The following is an 18,557-nucleotide window of genomic DNA, read 5'->3' as shown; positions in this document are numbered from 1 at the left end:
CACCAAAAAATGCAGAGTAAAATTTTAGAAAGTTAATATGTGGGAATATATGATTGATTAAAGGGCAGAGTGAGGAGGAGGGAGAAGGCTCTCTACTGGGAGAAGTGGGCAGGTGATGGGGCATCTCACTAAGATGGGACGGAGTTTTGGTGATCGAGATAATTAATTCCATTTGTATGTGTTGAGTTGAGGGACTTCAGGAAACCCAAGTGGGATGTCTAGGAGGCTGCTGAATATACAAATGGGACACATGCTTTGGGGACAGGTCAGTCTTGGAGCTGTAGACTTGGGAGGCATCTGCCTGTGTTGAACAATAAGGACAATGGCCCAAGGGGAGCATCCAGTGAGAAGAGCAGCGGACCAAGGACCAAACCCTGGATTTTAGCATTTAAAGGCCAGGCCGAGAATAGTGCCCTAGATGAGGTTGAGCATCTTTTCATATATTCATGAGCCATTTTTATTTCCTACTCTGTGATATACCTATTCTGTGTTTTGATTATTTTTCTATTTCTATTTATTTCAAACCAAATTCATCATTTAGCTTAATGATAAAACCATAGAAGGATTCCCATTAGGGTAGGGAGTAGTTAGATGAAGTATTAACTAAAGCAGTTAAATAAGAGAAAGAAATCAGGCAACGAATTAGAAAACAGGAAGTAAAATTTTATCACTAATGTAAAATGATGTGATTGCATAACTTGCAAACCCAAGAGAATCCAATGGAAAAAAATTGCAAATAATAAGAATTCTATAGGGTTGCTGATGCAAAATTAATTTGACAAATTAACAGCGTTCTTATATAAAACAACCAGAAATTTAAAAATACAATGGAAAGAAAAACCCATTTTAATAGCAGTAAAGGGCAAAGTCCATTATGAGGGCTTTTAAAACATCATTGAGGATCATAATAGAAGAATTCATCAAAAGGAGATGAAAATCTCCTTCTTGGGTTGGAAAATGCTGATCCTAAGTAGTATAATGATGTTAGTTCTTCCTAAATTATGTGTTACACTTAAATATCTAGATTATACCGAGATACTTTTTTTTCTTGAAACCAGACAAGCTTAGCCTTAAGTTCATATGGGAAAATAAACATGCATGAATAGCCAGGAAGTTCTCATAAAAAGGAGTTGTAAGAAGACACCAGCTTTACCCTATGTGAAAACATAATTAAAATAGAGAGGTACTGTAGAATATTTGGTCAGAGCAATAGAATAGATAAACAGTTCAGAAACAGGCATGAATTTATATGGGAGTTTAGAGTATCATAAAATGGCATATCAATTGGCAGGGGAAAGACAGATTATTCAATAAATACATCTGGGCACAGCTGGAGACATATCTGGTGGAAAAGTTGATTCCTACTTCACTCTGTATCAAAATAATGGAACAAATATATAAAAGTTAAAACTGAAGCTATAAAAGTAATAGAAGAAAATATAGAGCATTAAAAATTTTATACAGACACAACATTGTAAAATGACTATAACTCAATTAAAAAAAGTTTTAAAAAATTATATATATATATATAATTTTTTAAATTATATATATATATATATGATCTTAGAGTAGGGGAGGACTGTGTGCTCATGAAGCCCTTGACAAAAGACCAGTTAAATCAACTGTTTAAAAATTATATCCATCTTGTATATGTATAACTGAGCTATTATGCTGTATACCAGAAATTGACACAACATTGTAAACTGACTATACTTCAATTAAAAAAATTACACACATATGCATTGGAAAAAAATCACATGTAAACAAGTTGATTTTACAAATGATAAATTGCTAAAAGACACTGGCAAGCATATATGGCAGACAAATGTCTACTTTTCTGTAGAGAGAACCACTACAAATCAATATAAAAAATGAAAAATCCAGTTGAAAAATGGGCAAAGGATGTGAATAAAATGCATAGGTAAAGAAACATCCATTGTTCTTGCACAGATAAAAAGATGTTCAACCTCACTTATAATGAGGGAACTACAAGTGAAGATTACAATGAGGTGTCATTTTTCATCCATCAAAACTCAACACACGGGGGCTGGGAAGGGATAGATTGGGATTTCAAAATGTAGAATAGATAAACAAGATTATACTGTATAGCACAGGGAAATATATACAAGATCTTACAGTAGCTCACAGAGAAAAAAATGTGACAATGAATATATATATGTTCACGTATAACTGAAAAATTGTGCTCTACACTGGAATTTGACACAATATTGTAAATTTATTATAAATCAATAAAAAATGTTTAAAAAAACCTCAACACAGATCAAAAATAGAATAGTGTATTGGCAAGGATGGGGGGCACTTGTGCATTATTGGTGGGAGATTAAATTGGTATAACCGGGATCTACTGTCAAGTGGAAAAGGCAAGGAAAGAACAATGTGTAGAGCATGCTATGTACCATTTGTATTTAAAAAAGTAAACACATTTATTTTTTGTATAGATGGAGAGTAACTTAGAAAGAATATATGATGCCAATCTCCTTCTTTCCTTCTTTCTTTCCTTCCTTCTTTTCTCCTTTTCTTCCTTCCTTTAAAAAAAATGAAATAATTTTGTATTTTTCTGATTATAAAAGTATTTGCTTCTCATAAAAAAAGAACCTGAAAAATACAGAAAGAGATGAAAAAGAAAGCAAAACCATCCCTAGTCTTATCACTCAGACAAATCACAGTTAACATTTTGGTGTATATTCTTCAGATATTTTTACTGATGGTTTTTTTTTTTTCTTTTTCTTTTGGAAAGGATGGCCTACCTTGCACGCTATTTTCAATCTGATTTTTCTCACTCAACAGCATCTCTTTCCTCCTGTTGGAATGGTCAAAACTGCTTTCTAAGAGAAATGTATATATTAAAGACATTTATCTTTGTGTGTCATATTGCAAATATCTTCCTACTTTGAATTTTTAATTCATATCATATTTAAAATTCTTTATTTGGGGAATTTTCAAATCTATATAAAAGAAGGCAGAATGATACTATAAGCCTCTGCATATCTACCACCCAGCTTCAACCACAGTCAAAATATAGCCAATTTTGTTCCAGCTGTATCCTTCCCATTTCCCTCTTATTATTTTGAAGCAAATTCCAGATATCGTATCATTTTATCTGTAAATATTTTGGTAATATAGTGTCTTTGACATATGGAAAATTTCAATGTTTTAGTAAATCAAGTCGAATCAGAAGAAAACAGTCTTCATGAAATCCCAGCACGGTTTCTTAAACAACACATTCTTTCACTCACTGACTTGAGGTGCCAATTGGATTTTCTGTTCTGTTCCTTTGGTCTGTCTGTTTACTCTGACAGCAATACCTTACTGCTGCAATTACTATAGGTTTAAAATATATTTGTTCATATTTGATATGACAAACATCAGGGGATGCTCTAATTCAGTCTTTTTCCCCCTAAATTTTCTTATGTATTTCTTCTCATTTATTCATCTAGATTAATGTCAGAATCATTTGATCAGCTTCAACTCAAAAATTCAATTGAGAGTTTGACTGTACTTGTGGGAAATAGATGAATTTGGAGAAGGTTGACATTTTTACAACATCAAGTCTTATCTTAAAACCAAGGATGGCCTTCTATTTGTTTGAATTTTGCTGTTAAGTGTGAGAGCTTTTTTTTATGAGGTTCTGCACTCTTCCTGTTAAGATTTTTTACCCCTAATATTTTATATGTTGGTTGCTGTTGTAAATGCAGCCCTTTTTCCCATAATATTTTCTAACTGGTTGTTACCACTATATAGAAAATCTAATAAATTTCTCTCTTCCTTTTGTAACTACCTGCCTTAATAAACTTACGATGATTTTCACTTGATCCTTGGATTTTCTATGGACTTCATCAGGTTTTTGACCCTCCCTTTCCAATAATTATATCAGTTTTTCTTTTTCTTTTATGATGGCATTGACTAGAACTTACTTCCACACAGTCTTTCATGATAGTGTGAATCAAGGACATCTTTGTGCAGTTAAAGGACAGTGTTTTCTCTCTAAGCGTGACATTAGCTCTTGGTTTGGATTTGTTCTTTACCCCTCTTTGGAATTATTACTGTATTCCCAGTTTTCTAGGGAGATTTTTAAAAAATGTATACTATATTTTAGCAAATGCCTTTTGGGGATCTATCAACTGGTCATCTGATTTTTTTTCCTGTAGTCTATTCCCAAGATAAGTTGCGTTGATAGATTTGTTAAGTTTGACATTCCTCGAATTCCTGGAATAAACTTCACTTTGTCATTTACATTATTATATTTATTACTCTTCTGCTGGACTCTGTTTGTAATATATGTATTTTTTCACGTTAATGTTGGTATAAGAGACTACAAGTTACTCTTTCAAAAAGCTTAGCTGAGAAGGGGAGGGCAGAAAGAACCAAATCGTAGTGACTCAGAATTAAGGAAGTATATGTTCTGGGCACAGGAGTAGGTTTGGGGGGACACGGGCAGGAGAGAGGAAGCACTTGAGGACATAGAGAAGGAGGACGTGACTGATGGAGCTAGTGGAAAGAGCAGACAGTGGGACCAGCACACCAGGAGCAAGGTGGTCAGAAATAGGAGGAAGGGCAGCCCACGCTGAGCCCAGAAGGAGAGTCCAGGGCAGGTGGGAGAGGTCACATCAGTTGAGGTCGGTCATGGTTTGGAGGTCTCAGTTGTTATAAGGTCAAGGAAGCATGGCTGTCTGCCAAGGTTGGAGGGTGAGGGCTGGAGGCAAATCGTGGAAGTTGACAACAGCTACTGAGAGAAATGGGGCAGATCAAAGGATTATTACAGATGTCAGGGCCCCGCTGAGGTTAAACACCTTGGCTTTTTGTGGCATCCATTTGCAAGATGATGCAGTCATTTTTTTTTTCTTGGAGAACTGAGAGTGGACAGGGCCTGTGGGGCTACGGGAGGTTGGGATTTTGATGGGTGAGTGTGGAAGGCAGCCGTTGGGGCCGCAGAGCTGAACGGGTCCCACACGTTGGCGATGGACACACACGCCATGCTGGGCCTCTCTGTGAGATGGCTAGCATAGGTTGTCTTTTTTCAAATTTCCATCTTGCCTCGAGGCAAAATTTTCCATTTTTGCCCTGTCACAAAGCAGAGAATGCACCATGGCTTGAGCCAGATAACTTATGTAACTGATTTCATGCTCTGCCACGTTTCTGACAGTTACAAAAAGTCTGTGCTGTTGGGACCACAGGAAGTGCATTCTCATGTGGGAGAAAGGCTGAGATGGGGGAGCAGTTCAGGTGACTGACAGACCGGGAGAAAGGGGACCCGTGGGGACAGGGCAGCTGAAGGTGATGGAGCTGGAGAGGAGGAGGTCCAGGGCCCTGGGGCTGGCCTGTTGAATGGGCCTCCTACATGATCTTGAGGTCACCCCCAAATGATGCCAAGGCTGGGGGATGGATGGCAAGACCGTGAGCTGGACGTAAGTCTCAGTGAGTATGGGGCACGTCCAGGGAGTTGGAAGGTGACGACACTGAGGAGGGGAGGTGGCATGGCAGGAAGAAAGGCCCTGCGGAAGAAGAGCAGGAATGTTTGGAATGATGCAATGGGTGGAGAGAGGAATGCTGACTAGCCCTGCGGCCTGCAATTGGGCCTGGAAGGCCTTCCTGAGAATGGGGCCCAGAGAGGGACGTGAGCATCCCCCACTCCAGCCCCACCCACACAGCTAATAAGCAGCAGGGGTGGGAGATACACCCAGGTCTCAGCCTTCCGGGTAAGAGTGTGACCTGTAGGCACTGCCATCCCCATCCTGCAAGACCCTGTCAGAGCTGAGCCCAGAGACCTCCATCAGCCCTCCCTGCTGAAGGCAGCCGCCGGGTGGCTTGGTTAACTGTCCGACCCTGAATGTACCCACGCAACCCAGAAGCAAAACGATGGGGCACCCTTCTAGGACCCAGGGGCTCTGTCTCTATGTTACAGTGGCCCAACATGTGTCCCCTTCCTGGTGCATTCTTTTGGGGCTGCCCCCTCTCGGATGAAAGTGGGTGTAGTGAATGTAGGGTTTGGCTCTGGATGGACTGGGTTCACATCCTGACTGTAGCTACTGCCAGCTCTGGAACCTTGGGCAAGCAGCCATCTACATTTCAGACTTCTTACCTGCAAAAAGGAGATGCAGGATTTAAACTAGGATTTATATTCCCCTTGCCAGTTGCTGTCATGATTAAAGGAATAGAGTCCATGTGTCACAGGTTAGTCAGTCAAGTTCTCCAGGTTCTGGGAGAAGCTGACTCTGGAAGGGCGCGTGGCAGATGGGAGGTTTATTAGAGACTGCTCTCAAGATCCCCAGCCAGGAGGGGAGGCGTCCTTCAGAGCTGCCTGGAGTCAATTAACTCCTGTGGTTTGCCTTGGGAAGGAGACAGAACCGGGCAAGGTGACCCTCTTCAGTCAAGGACAGTTCCAGAAGAGAGACGGGAACTGTCAGGGGTCAGCTCTCCCCGCAGCTGGGAGAATAAGTCCGTCAGTTGTAAAGCCAGTCCTGGGCTCAGCCCCTGCATGGATGGGCTGACTTCAGGGAGCCATGAGCTCCCTAATACCATGAAAAAATGTGGGCATCCTTTCTGAGGTGAGAGTCTACTTTTTATCAGCTTCCCAAAGGGGTCTTGGACCCCAGTTTTTAGGAACCATTATTTCAGGGTCACATTCTAAGTGGAGAAGGGGGTTTCCTTGACCTTCCCTCTCCACAGTGTGCCTCTCCCCACCTGCTCATGTCTGAGAAGCCCCCTCTAGAATCCCTTCCCCCTCATCCCCCTCCTCTAATCTTGTAACTGCCACACCAGTGCTAATCTCAGAGGCCACATGGGAGCCTGGAGAGGACATGAGCTTTGGTGTTAAACATCTGGATTTAAACCCTACGCCTGCCACGCACCATCTGTGTGGCCTTGAGCAAGTTTCTTGACTTCTGTGAGCCTTAGTTTCCTCACCTGTGACATGGGAATAATTATGCCTATGCAATAGCTACATTTTGAAGATGGATTAAATGAGCTGGTTTAGGGAAGTACCCTGCAGAGTGCATAGAACAGAGTAAGTGACTCATAACAAAAATCATTTTCTGAGATTCAGTCATCCTTTCCCCTTTCTTGTCTGTCTCTCCTAGCACGTCTGAGCATAGTTGGCTAATGACTCAAAACCAGGATGGTTCAAATCACAGCTGAATGCCTTCCTCTGTCCCTCCCATTTGCCATCCCTTAGGGGCTGAAGCCTCAGCAGGTGCCCTTGCTCCCGGGCTCCTGAGGAGATGCCTGATCAATAGGAACCCCAAGTTACATGTGATGAGCCCTTAAGCATTCACATAGGGCTTTCCCATCCTGCTCTCACAGCAGCGCTGGGCGGTGGGCAGGGCAGCGATGCCCTTGGATGCCACAGTATAGTGGTTAAGAGGGAGACGTTGGTGCCGGACTCACTGCCTGGGTTCACATCTTGGCTCCACCCCTTGCTGGCTGTGACACCTTGGGGAATTGTCTTCACTTGTACAATGGGGGAAATAATCACCCCTATCTCACAGGCAGCTGTGGGGACAAATGTCTGCATCTAGATCAGTGCCTGCTCTTGTCTAAGTATGAGCCACTGTGTGACCGGATCAGGGTTTGCACCACACTTTCTGGGATTTGACCTCAGCCTCCTTTCCCACTGTGTTGAAACACTGTATTCTCTGTTTCTGCTTCAAATGTGCTGGTATTTTCAAGGGGCTTCCAAGGGGCTCCACTTGAGTCTTCGGCCCCATACCTGCTTGACTCTTTTGAAAATCTTACTTGCTTTTTCTTCTGTCTTTAATCACTTCCCCACAACTTAAAACAGCAATAACTCCCCTCAACTAGCTCCCTCCTCAGCTGCTGCCCTCTCTCTGCTTCCTTTCCCTTCAGCAGTAAACTTTTAAACAATAAAATAAATTATCTCAGGCTATTGCCTTTCTTCCTGCTTTCCCCTTCCCCACCCAGTCCTCAAGCGCCGACTGTGGGCTCAGGGTTCATTTCCCCGAGGTCGCAGGGCTGCTGAGAGGGAGAGCTAGCCCTGCTGGTTCTCCCCTCCCCGTCTTCTCCCCACTGCCTCCCCTTCTCCCCTTTTCCCTCTTCTCCCCTCCCCCTCCCTCTTCTCTCCCTTTGCACTTGCCCTGCCTGGGGCCATTACACTCTCCCACTCTGACCCCCAGATTACCAGTCTTCTCCAGCACTCTGGCTCCTGCCCAGCCCCCTCCTCCTCCTCAGCCTCAAGTCAGGGCACCATTCTTAGATCTGTAGGTGAATAAGTTTTCACCAAATTTGGGAATTTTCAACTTTTATTCCTGAATGTATTCTCTGCTCAATTGTCTCCCTCCTTTGCTTCTGAGTTTTTTAATGTTAAATTACCTGGCATCGTCCCATGGGTCCCATGGGTCAGTGAATCTCTGTTCCTTTTTTAAAATCATTTTTCTCTGTGGTCTTCAGATGAGATAATTTCTATTGATCTATTTTCAAGCTCAGTGACTCTTTCTTCTGCAGATTCCAATCTGATGTTTTTAGCTTATCCAGTGCATTTTTTGTTTTAGATTCTGTAGCTTTCAGTTCTGGAATTTCCATTTGGTTCTTTTTTCCATTTTCTGCTGAAATTTTTACATCTGTTCACTCATTATGAAGATCTTTTCCTTTTAAATGCCCGAACGTATTCATGATAGTTTTTTTAAAGTTCCTCTCTGCTAATTCTAACATGGTGGTTATGTGGGGACCTGTTTGTACTGGGTCTATTTTTCTTGATTATGGGTCTCATCTGCCTGCTTCTCCTTATGTCTAAAATGTTTTCTCATTCTAGGCCATTATGGATGAGACATTTTAGGGAGTCTAGTTTGTGTTTTGTTCCTTTAAAGGCTGTTGAGTTTTGTTCTGGTAGACATTAAATAGCAGGTGTATCATCTTGATGCTGGCAGGCTAATATGGTTTTTTCCCCTTGGTCTTAGAGTATGGCACCAAGTCATGGTTGTTAGCCCTAAACTGCTGCCTTTCTGGGATCCCTCTTGAATGCTCACAGTCCTTCCTGAGGTCTTGCTACTTTTGGCTGGACTGGAATTTGGTCTCTGAACCCTGCATGACCCGCAGTCACCCTGCACAGCAGCCACTCTCTGCTGGGCTTTGGGGAGTCTTGCCCCATGCAGAGGAGCCCCTGGGGAGACCTGCAGCTGCCACCGGCCCCTCCAGCACAGATCCCCTCTCCTCACCATTGTGTTAGTCTGCTAGGGCTGCCGTAACAAAGTGCCGCAGACTGAGGGGCTTAAACAACCAAAAGTTGTTTCTCATATTTACGGAGGCTGGAAGCATGAGGTCAAAGTGTCCTGTGTGTGTGTGTCTCTGTGTATCCAGATTTTCTCTTCTTATAAGGACACCAGTCAGATTAGATTAGGGTCCACCTTAACAGCCTTATTTTAACTTAATCACATCTTTAAAGTCCCTGTCTCCAAATATAGTCACATTCTGAGGTACTGGGGATTAAAGCTTCCACATGTGAATTTGTGGGATGGGCACAATTCCACCCATAACAGCTATCCTGCCCCTCAAATTCTGGCCACTTCAGCAGCCCTGAACTCTGATCTCTGCCATGTGGAAAGTGCCTGGCTAGAAATCTGAGGCAAACAGGGACCTAACCTCTGTCTGTCCCTTCTCGATAATTGCAGTCTTGCACTGCCTTTTACCCGATGCTTGAAAACAATTGCTGCACATAATTCGTGGTTCAAGTCAGCAGGGCAAGTCCAGTTCTGGCGGCTCTATCGTGGCTGGAGTCAAAGTCCGGCACCTGCTTTTACCTCCTCTGCCCCATCGTGAGTAATTGGTGGTCACAGTTACTCATGGTGTCAAACAGACTTTCCTCACCCGCATCCGTGTGGGTCACAGTCACGCCGTGATACGCAGCCAGCGGCTGTTTGTCCCTGTGTGTCCGTCCCAGTGCTGCCCTGGTCTGCACACCCTGCAGACCTTGGGTGGGGACAGGGTGGCAAACACTTCACTTTCCTCACTGCCTTTTCCTCCCTCAGCTTTATTTACTGCCCCAGGAAGAAGAGAACCGAATTTCCATAGGAGGTAGTTGTGCTGGGGAGACAGAGAGGTGGGAACAGAAGGAAGAAGACAGCGATCTAGAGAAAGGCTCTTCCCAGGGAAGACAAGCAAGGCAGGAGGGGAGGCAGGGCAGGTGGGAGGGCAGCCGCTGGCTTCTCCTCGGGCCTCCACGCCAGCCTGTGCTCTGGGTCTCCAGTCTGCATGTGACCTTTGCAGCATCAGAATCACAACTTTCCATTCATTCTCCCAGAGCACTGCCAGGGCTCACTAATAGTAGAGAAGGCCTGAAGGCAGGTTTATCCCTTGACTGTGGGTGGAAGGGGTCAGGGTAATTTTCCAGGGCTTGGCACACTCCTGTCTGGCAGCTGTCCACAGCCTAAGTTGCTATGTGGGTGTGGGTCACCAGAGGACATCTGGGCAGCCTAGGAGGAGGGCACCGCGTGGTGGGCAGGGACAGGAGAGTGAGCGCAGGCGTGGGCCCTCCCTCCTCTAGACCCAGGCTGCCTCCCTCCCGGACAGGGTGGAAAATGAACCCCAAGCCTCTGTTCCCATTTCCCTGTCCCCAAGCTTCCTCCAGACCAGCTGGTCGGCTTGCATTTGCTGAGACCCAACTCCTAGGCACTTGGATGTGGCCTTGGCCACAGCTCTGAGCCCCAGACTCCCTCTGAGGGCCCCTCCAGGCAGGTCCAGCAGCACAACTCCTGGAACCACTCCTCCTCGGGTGTGATATGCTCCCCTGCTGGGCCATTTAGCTGCGTCTTACTCCCTCTAAATCCAGAGGGTGATGCTTCCAGGCCTGGTCTCCACGTAAATGAGGAGCAGTGTTTTCTCTGCACACTTAAATATCTGACCTTTGGGACAAGTTCTTGCTTCTGGAGGTCAGATCCTGGAGACCCCCAGGGTATCAGGGCAGCATTCAGATTTTGAGGCCCTCTTTTCAGAGTCCAAGTTCCCAGACCCAGCGAGTTCAGATGGCAGAATGGGGGTGGGAGGCTGGGTTTCTATTAGCATCAGAAATAAACAAATCAGGAAACGCTAAGATTATTTATAGAACGAAATTCTATAAACTGCAGTACCTCGCTTCACCCACCATTCAGAGTATGCAACAGTTATTTTTATCTAAATTATTTCCTGAACAAGAATAAGATTCAGATGTTAAATTAAACAACTGTTACTCTATTTAGTTTCATTTTATGGTTAATGAAACTATGAGGACAACAAGGACTTATAATAGATCCGGGAAATATTATTACCGAGCTGATAAAAGGAATGGCCTATAAATTAATGAGTAAAACTTGAATAAGGAATGTTTCTATTTTAACATGAAAGAGGAAAATGTAAATATGAAGTGGAGAAAATTACAAGGAATAATGTGTTACCAGGCAGGTGACAAATAAGAAAATATGAGGCGAAAATGAAGAAAGATACAGAAAAGGTGATTCAGCAAATGATGAAGTCACAATGTAAAAATGCCTAATTTTAGCAGGAGTTCTATTTCGCAGGAATAGAAGGGATGCACGTATGAAGGGGCGGTCTCCGGGAGCTCTGTGGGAAGAGAGGATCAGCTGGGGTAGCAGCAGTTACAACAAGGAAACATGGTCCCTTCTCCATCCCCCCTCCCCCCTCCCCTCCTCCTTACCTTCTTTGTTCTTTAACTCCTCTCTTCTTCATCTCATCAACACTAACCATGGAGGCTGGTATACAGCAGCCAACAAGACAGAATGATTTCTGTCCTCATGGGTTTACAGTCTAGTGGGATAGGCAGGCCTTAAACAAGCAAACAAAAAAATCACACTAATAAATATATATTTGCAAAAGAAGATTAAGTGCTAGGAAGAAGTCCAGGGTGCTATGCAACGGACTAACCGACTGGATTTCATTTAGGTGCTCAGAAAAGTCTCCTAGAGGGAGTGACAATGAAGCCCTGCTCTGGAGGCTGATTGGGAGTTGTCCAGGTGAAGCAGGAGGGATGGCGTGCCTGGCAGAGGGGACAGCAAGGGCAAAGGCCCTGAGGCAAGCCTGGCATGGTCAAGGAGTTGGAAGAATGCCAATGTGGCTGGAGCATCAGGAGAGAGGGAAAGATTGACATAGGAGGAGCCCTGGGAGCTGGAGAGGGCAGGCGATCACACGTGGGTTTAATTTTAAAGATGGTAAGAAATTATTTAGGGATTTTTTTTTTAAGGCAGGGAAAGAATGAGCAGATGTGCAGTAAAAAAAAAAAAAAATTGCAAAGTGCAAGTGGCTGTGGAGTGACCAGGTAGGAGGCTACTGTGTTCAACAAGGTTGCCAGTGCAGGGTAGGAGCAGTGGGTAGATTCAAAATACATTCAGAAGTTTGAATTTGAGACATATTGGAAATAAGGGGTGAGGAAGGGGAGGTTCCCATAGTGGGCTCTACATTTTGGGCAGAACAGCAAGGAGGTGGAGGCACCCCCTCCTTTTGAGTGTCGGAAACTCTCTCATTTTACAGTTAAGGGGCGTTAGAATTGGCCTTTGAGAGAAGTGCAGGAGGCCCCCGAGGTCACCCAGCCCATTGGCAGAGTTGGGACTGGAACCCAGAGCTCTACCTGTGCCCAGTGACCACCATTCAGTGGTGCTGGGCACAGATCCCCACTGAGTTCCCTGCTCCAAGCTGGGATGGGGATTCCACTGTCTCAAGAGACCCCAGCCAGCTGGCTCCCTGTGCACACCCCAACCCCAGGCCTGGCCTGCTGGGGCCCACTCCTGCAGGCACAGCCTGCTCACCCGCCTCCGCCCAGCCAGGGCTGCAGATCAGTGCCAGAGAGGCCTCCGCACACCAGCCTGGAGCACAGTGGCCATGTCCATGCGCTCCCTTCCCTGCCTCCTGCTTTGTGTCTCCTTCTGGGCAGCCGCCAGCTTCTATTTCTGCCTCCCTCTGCCCCTTCTGCCCTTCACATAGCACGGTCATCATCAAGTCCTACACATTGTGAGCTGAAAGTGCCCCTCTATGCAGTGGGCCTTCGACTTCTGTTTATTAAATTGGACTGCAGGTCACTTTCTCCCTGGGTTTGCCCCTCTGTCCTCACCGCTTTGACCCCACTCCCCACCTCCCGGATGACCTGCACCTTGTCCGCTCCTGACTGTTACATCCTCATACATTTGCTGCATCGGCCCCTCCTTCCATCTTTCAGGGTCAGGTCCGTCCCATGACCTCTCATCAGAACTGTTGCAAAGCCTCTAACTTCTCCCCCACCTGCAGCCTCTCCCTCCTCCAATCAATTTCATAAATTTTTCCTGCTTAGAAACCTTCAGAAGCTGCCCATTGCCTGCTGGAGCAAATGCCTGACACTGGAGGCTTAGCTTTGGCCATGGCCTGACACTTTTTCTACCTGGAGCCTTTGCTTCTGCCAGTCTCACTCTCTGCCTGCCAGTCCCAGAAGTTCAAACTCCTCCTACCCTCCCCGGTGCAGCTCCCAGCTCCTTGGTGAAGCCCGGCAGTCTCCTCATGCTCCCCCACCCTGCCCGGGGAAGTCTTCCCTTCCTGAGCAGCCAGCGCTGCCGACCTAGCCCGTCACTGTGTGTGCTGACACATTGGCAGAGGGGAGCCCGAGGGAGATCAGCTCCTGGGGAGGCTAAGGAGCTCAGTGGGGGATGAGTTTTTTTCTGAGGGGCTCAGGGCATCCAGGGGGCGGTGTCTACACTTCCCTTCTAAGCTGGGAGCTCCTGGCGGGCAGGGTCTGTGGTGGGCTCATGTCTCCACCCCCAGCACCTTGCACAGGTATGGCATGTGGCAGGCACTCAGCTGACATCTGCCAAGTGAACAACCAGTGGCCCCGAAGCACATGCGGCAGGAATTCAGGACCGCGATTAGGGAACCCAGGGAAGTGCCAGGAAGGAGGTGGAACTGATGGAGACTGAGCAGGGGAGGGGTTCAGCGGGGAAAGTGGGCAGGAGCAGGAGGGTGAAGACATCCTGGGGGAGGGAGAGATAGCCTCCTTGGGACAAGCAGAGCTTGGGGTTGAGCTTGGACAGGGGACAATGTTGGGATCTGGTGAGGCTGGTCCTGTCTGAGCAGACAGTGTGCCAGGCAGAAGACCTGGGGGGACAGAGGGAGCTCCAGCCTCCCCACCAGACACCACAGTAGACCAGAGATGCTGGACTCACCCCCATCCCCTTCCCCATCATCAGCAAGGGCATGGCCTGAGGAAAGCATTTCTGAGAAGCTCGTCCAGCCTGCATGGGAAGAGTTGGAGCAGGAGGGCAGCCCGAGGTCCTCTTCCGGTGCTCCATCCCATGTTTTACACTTTCCAAATCCCAAGAGGCACATTGGGAAGGTGAGGATCTCAGCAAAGTACACAGCTTATTGCCAGAGGGGTGAGGGGCCAGGATCAGAACAGCTCAGCCAGTCCCGGTGGGAGGGGGTGGGGGCAGGTGAGCAGAAAGTTGGAATCAGAGAGGCCTTTGGAGGCAGAACCTGGAACTGGCTGGAATTAGGGGTGCAGAGGTGGGGGTCACAGTTGATTTAGATGAGATGACTAAGGGCTGAGAGTGGAGGCAGAGGAGAGGAGGTGCATGGACCACACCCCGGGTGACTCTGGCACTGGGGGGTCGGGGAGATGAGGTGGCGCAGCGCTCAGCATGCAGCCAGCAAAGGAGCAGTCAGTGGGGCAGGAGGACAGCTGTGGGGCAGGGGGTGGCGGGTGGCAAGAGGGTTCTGGGAGCTGAGGGAAGGCCTTCCCTTAGTTTCCAGGAGGACCTAGCAACCAACTGTCCAAGGCTGTTGACAGGTCAGGTGAGACAAGTTTGGAGAATCAACCACTGGACTTCCAGCATGGACATGATGGTGACCTTGACAGGAGTGATCTCAGGGACAAAAGTGACTGCTGGGGTTTCAAGGGAGAGTGGGAGGTGGGCAAGTGGAGCAGCAAATAGTTTTGCCTGCAAGGTGGGCAGGACCTGGAGAGTGACACGTGACCAGAGGAAGGCTTTCATTCGGTGGGAACGACCCAAGAGGGGAGGACTGACCAGTCAGGAGAGAGCAGGTGACGTCTGCCAGGTGGCCAGAGGGGGCGGGCCTTAGGTAGGGGCAGGATGGTTCACCGTAGGTCAGAAGGGGAAGAGGTCAAGGCGCACAGGTGGGTGGGTAGACTTGGTAGCAGGAGCACGAGGTGTTTCTGTCTGACCCAGACACAGGGTAGGACGCCCACTTTAGAGACGAAGAAGCTGGGGTACAGAGAGCTCAAGTACCCGCTATTGGGCAGTGGAACTAGAACTTGGCCTAAGACGTGAAGGCAGCAGAAACTCCCCAGATAGGTAGTGGGAGAAGGAAAGAGTCAGGGAAGGGGCCGTCAGCAGCAGTCTAGGTCCTGTCAGGTCCTGGAGGCCAAGGGTGGAGGGAGCCGCCTGGGCTGTAGGGTCAGACGGACCCCAGCTGGGTTCCCGCTGGGTCTCAGCCCCTCACCAGCTGTGATTAGACAGGTCGGCCTCAGCTTCCTCCCCTGTAAGGGGTTAAGAGTTCCCACTCCCCGGGTAGCAGCGGGGATCAAGTGAGCAGCACGTGCTGGTGGTCCGCACATGAGCACAGACGTCAAAGGAGGAGCCTCGGAGAGGAGGCCTCAGGTGAGGCCCAAGAGAGAGCTCCCTGCGGGGGCCTCTGGGCCTGGGTGGGCTCACTCCCTGGTGGCCCTCAGCAGCCCTGCCTGAGGGTCCAGCACCCAAGCCTGCGTGGCTCAGCTCAGACCCTCCAGTGTGCCTCCCCATGCCACCAATGTTGTGTTCGTGCTGGCTCTGGTGCAGGCTGCAGCCGGGGAAGCGGGGCAGGAGAGATCCCCTGGGGACCATGCTGGTTAGGGTGGAACTGGCAGTTAGCTGGGGAACACTGGGAGCAGCCAGAGCTCAGAGGGGGCTGTGGGTGATTCTCCACTCCTATGAAGACCCTGAAGCAGCAGCAGGCCCTGGTCCTCCGATGCAGCTGAGTCACCACCAGGAATGGATTCCAGGGAATGGAGAGATGGGGGTGAGGCTGAGCATCAAGGAAGGGGAGGCCCGCCCCCTGGGGCAGGAAAGGGTTTCCTCTTCTTCCTCCTGAGAAAGCAGGCTCAGGTTCACCCATGCGGAAGCAGCATGGACACCTGTCTGGGCACAGGCACCCCCCTGCCCTCCACTGCAGCCTGCCCAGCGGCCATATGCTCTCATTTCTGGCTACAGGTCCCACATTCTGGTCTCTCCCCTAGACCAGTCCAAGGAGCAGGGTCAGAGCCCCTAGGGAACCCCTTCTACAAGCCTGTGTTGAGAGTCTGGGAGGCATGAGGGCCCACTCTCTCTGGCAGGACCCGGATGCCTCTTCGGCTCATTCAGGAAAAGCACAAGACAAACCATCCCATCCTGAGCCCTGCATGGACTGCAGGCCGAAGCCGTCTGTTGTGCAGACTTGCGATGTTGACTCAGCCACGACTTCCTCCTCTCTTCAGCACCTGTGGCTTCCAGGGGGGTCCTCCAGGTAAGGCAGGTAAGACCCAGGCCAGCTCAGGGAGTTCTGGAAAGCTCGGCCGACTCCCCCCATCATGGGAGCAGGAGGACACTGAGATGTGGGGGTTTAGTTGCCACCAACGTGAAGTGGCCCATTTGACACAGGCAGAGGAGGTTTATCAGGCAAAGCCTGCTGACGCTTGATTCCTGACTTCACCATAACAATCTCATCTGCTGAAACAAAGGGCATTGTCAGAACAGACCAGAGGTATCTGGCCTCAGAAGTCTCACCCAGCAACATCTCCTTGGGGATCTTGGTGTTTTGTGTGACTCTGGGAGAGTTCCCACAGGGACCTGGGTGCACTGATGCTGCAGTGAACCCCGACGCCCCCATCACCAGCCAAATTATCTAACTAAACTCCAATCACAGCGGGAGACTAAAATTCCACAAGATCAGAATACAGGGAGGCCTGGATCAGAAGAGGCGATATGCAGATTCAAATAGCCCCTTGCCTGGGGCACACTACTCTCCTCCCATCTCTGAATCGGGTAAGAATCAGGCTGTGTCACTGGGTGGGTGGCGGGAGGGATGACTGGGATTCCAGCCTCACCTGCTTCCTGGGGCTCTCAGCCCCCCCCACCCCCTCCCCAGGTCCTGGCCCCACCTCCCTAACAGAAGGCCTCCTGCAAGCCCAGCACGCCTGAGGGGTGCGCCTTCCCCTCCTGCCCCAGGAGGGCCGCCGTCTCCTTTGGATCTTTTTGCGGTCTGGGCTTGCTGTTCCTCTCTGCAGCAGTCAGGAAGCCCTTACCCCAAAAAGTATCTGCGGGAGGCCTTGTCTACAGAGGGGGGACGTCCCCCCGAGGGCTCCAAGTGGGTCACACACCAAACCCACAGACACCAAGTGGAGCCATCAACCTGGCTATCCCTTAGAGCTGCTGGGTGGCTTTAGGGCAAGTGCTGAACCTCTCTGTGCCTCAGTGCTCCGCCACGCCTTCGATCAACTACCTGAGGGCAGGTCTATGGGAGATTCCACCAGGTAAGAAGAAACAGGAGTGGCTCAGTTCAAGGTGGTGGATGTTTTGTGGAGGCTTGGCTCTAGCCTTCTGTCCTGTCTGTACACCACCTCCCTCTGGGCTCCTTTTGGGGAATTACCTCTCCGACCCCGTGGGCACTTCTCTGAGGATTGTCACTCGAGATATCTGGACTTTCCCTGCCCACTTGGGTACAAAACCCAGCCTTGGGAATTGGACTGCTGTGCGGAGGGATTCAAGATTGGAAATGAAACAATCGACGCTGATTGCCGAGCGGCTGTGCGGACGAGAAGACGGTGAGCTGCGCCGCCTGTGTCCCCTGAATTGCCTGGCACCTCCCTTCCCTAGCCTGGACCTTTAACTGCCACGCTTTCATCTTGTGAACCACCCTCAAACCTTTCAATAAAATCCTTTATTGCTTTAAACAGTCAATGGAGTTGCTTGGCTCAGGATAGAGAGACCTCTAGAGGCAGAAGGTGGGATTGCTTACCCTGGAGAAAGGAAGGGGCTGAGGGAGCTGAGTGACCCTCCTTCGGGAGGCCTACATGGTGTCAGTCCCCAGTGGACAGGGGACAGAGCAGAGGGCAGAGGCTTGGGTTAGGGCCCGAGGAAATGTTCCCAAAGGTGAAAACAATGTTGGGATGCAGGACAGAGGAGGACCTATATAATGTGGAGAAATGCAAAATATAGATAAATAGGGTCCTCGTTTCCTAAATGCGGCACAGATGGGAGATGGGATATGACAGCTGCAGGTGGCGTGGACTGCTGTCCCACCTGCTGGATGCCAGGTGTCTGGAGACCGCTGCTGCGTCTGCAGTGAGTCCGCGGCAGACCAGGGATGGCTGCACAGGCTCCATCTCATGTCCCACTGAGAGGTCCCGAGTGCCTTGACACGCTACATCCTGGAAACGCCCGGCTCCCCCGCCCCTCCTTATCTGGAATTCTCCCACCTGGCCCTGCGTGGCTGCTGTGCCTGGGCAGCCCAAGGTGAGGGGCACAGTGTCGGGCCTCCCCAAGCCCATTACCCATTACAGGTCACACCAGCCACAGCCTACAGGAAACCAGGCAGCTGGAAGT

General features: G+C 48.7%; 1 long non-coding RNA gene across 1 annotated transcript in view; it reads left to right on the top strand.

Moving 5' to 3' along the window:
• Positions 1-17,925, top strand: part of LOC135321728 (uncharacterized) — a 32,377-nt gene extending 14,452 nt beyond the window's left edge. Inside the window, exons 2-3 of the long non-coding RNA XR_010381765.1 lie at positions 16,310-16,997; positions 17,685-17,925. This is a non-coding gene — a long non-coding RNA (uncharacterized LOC135321728). The remainder of the gene's footprint in view (positions 1-16,309; positions 16,998-17,684) is intronic.
• The last annotated feature ends 632 nt before the right edge of the window (positions 17,926-18,557 follow it).

Source organism: Camelus dromedarius, chromosome 7, assembly GCF_036321535.1.
Source record: "Camelus dromedarius isolate mCamDro1 chromosome 7, mCamDro1.pat, whole genome shotgun sequence".
NCBI lineage: Eukaryota > Metazoa > Chordata > Mammalia > Artiodactyla > Camelidae > Camelus > Camelus dromedarius.
This window is presented reverse-complemented; position numbering and strand designations above follow the sequence as displayed.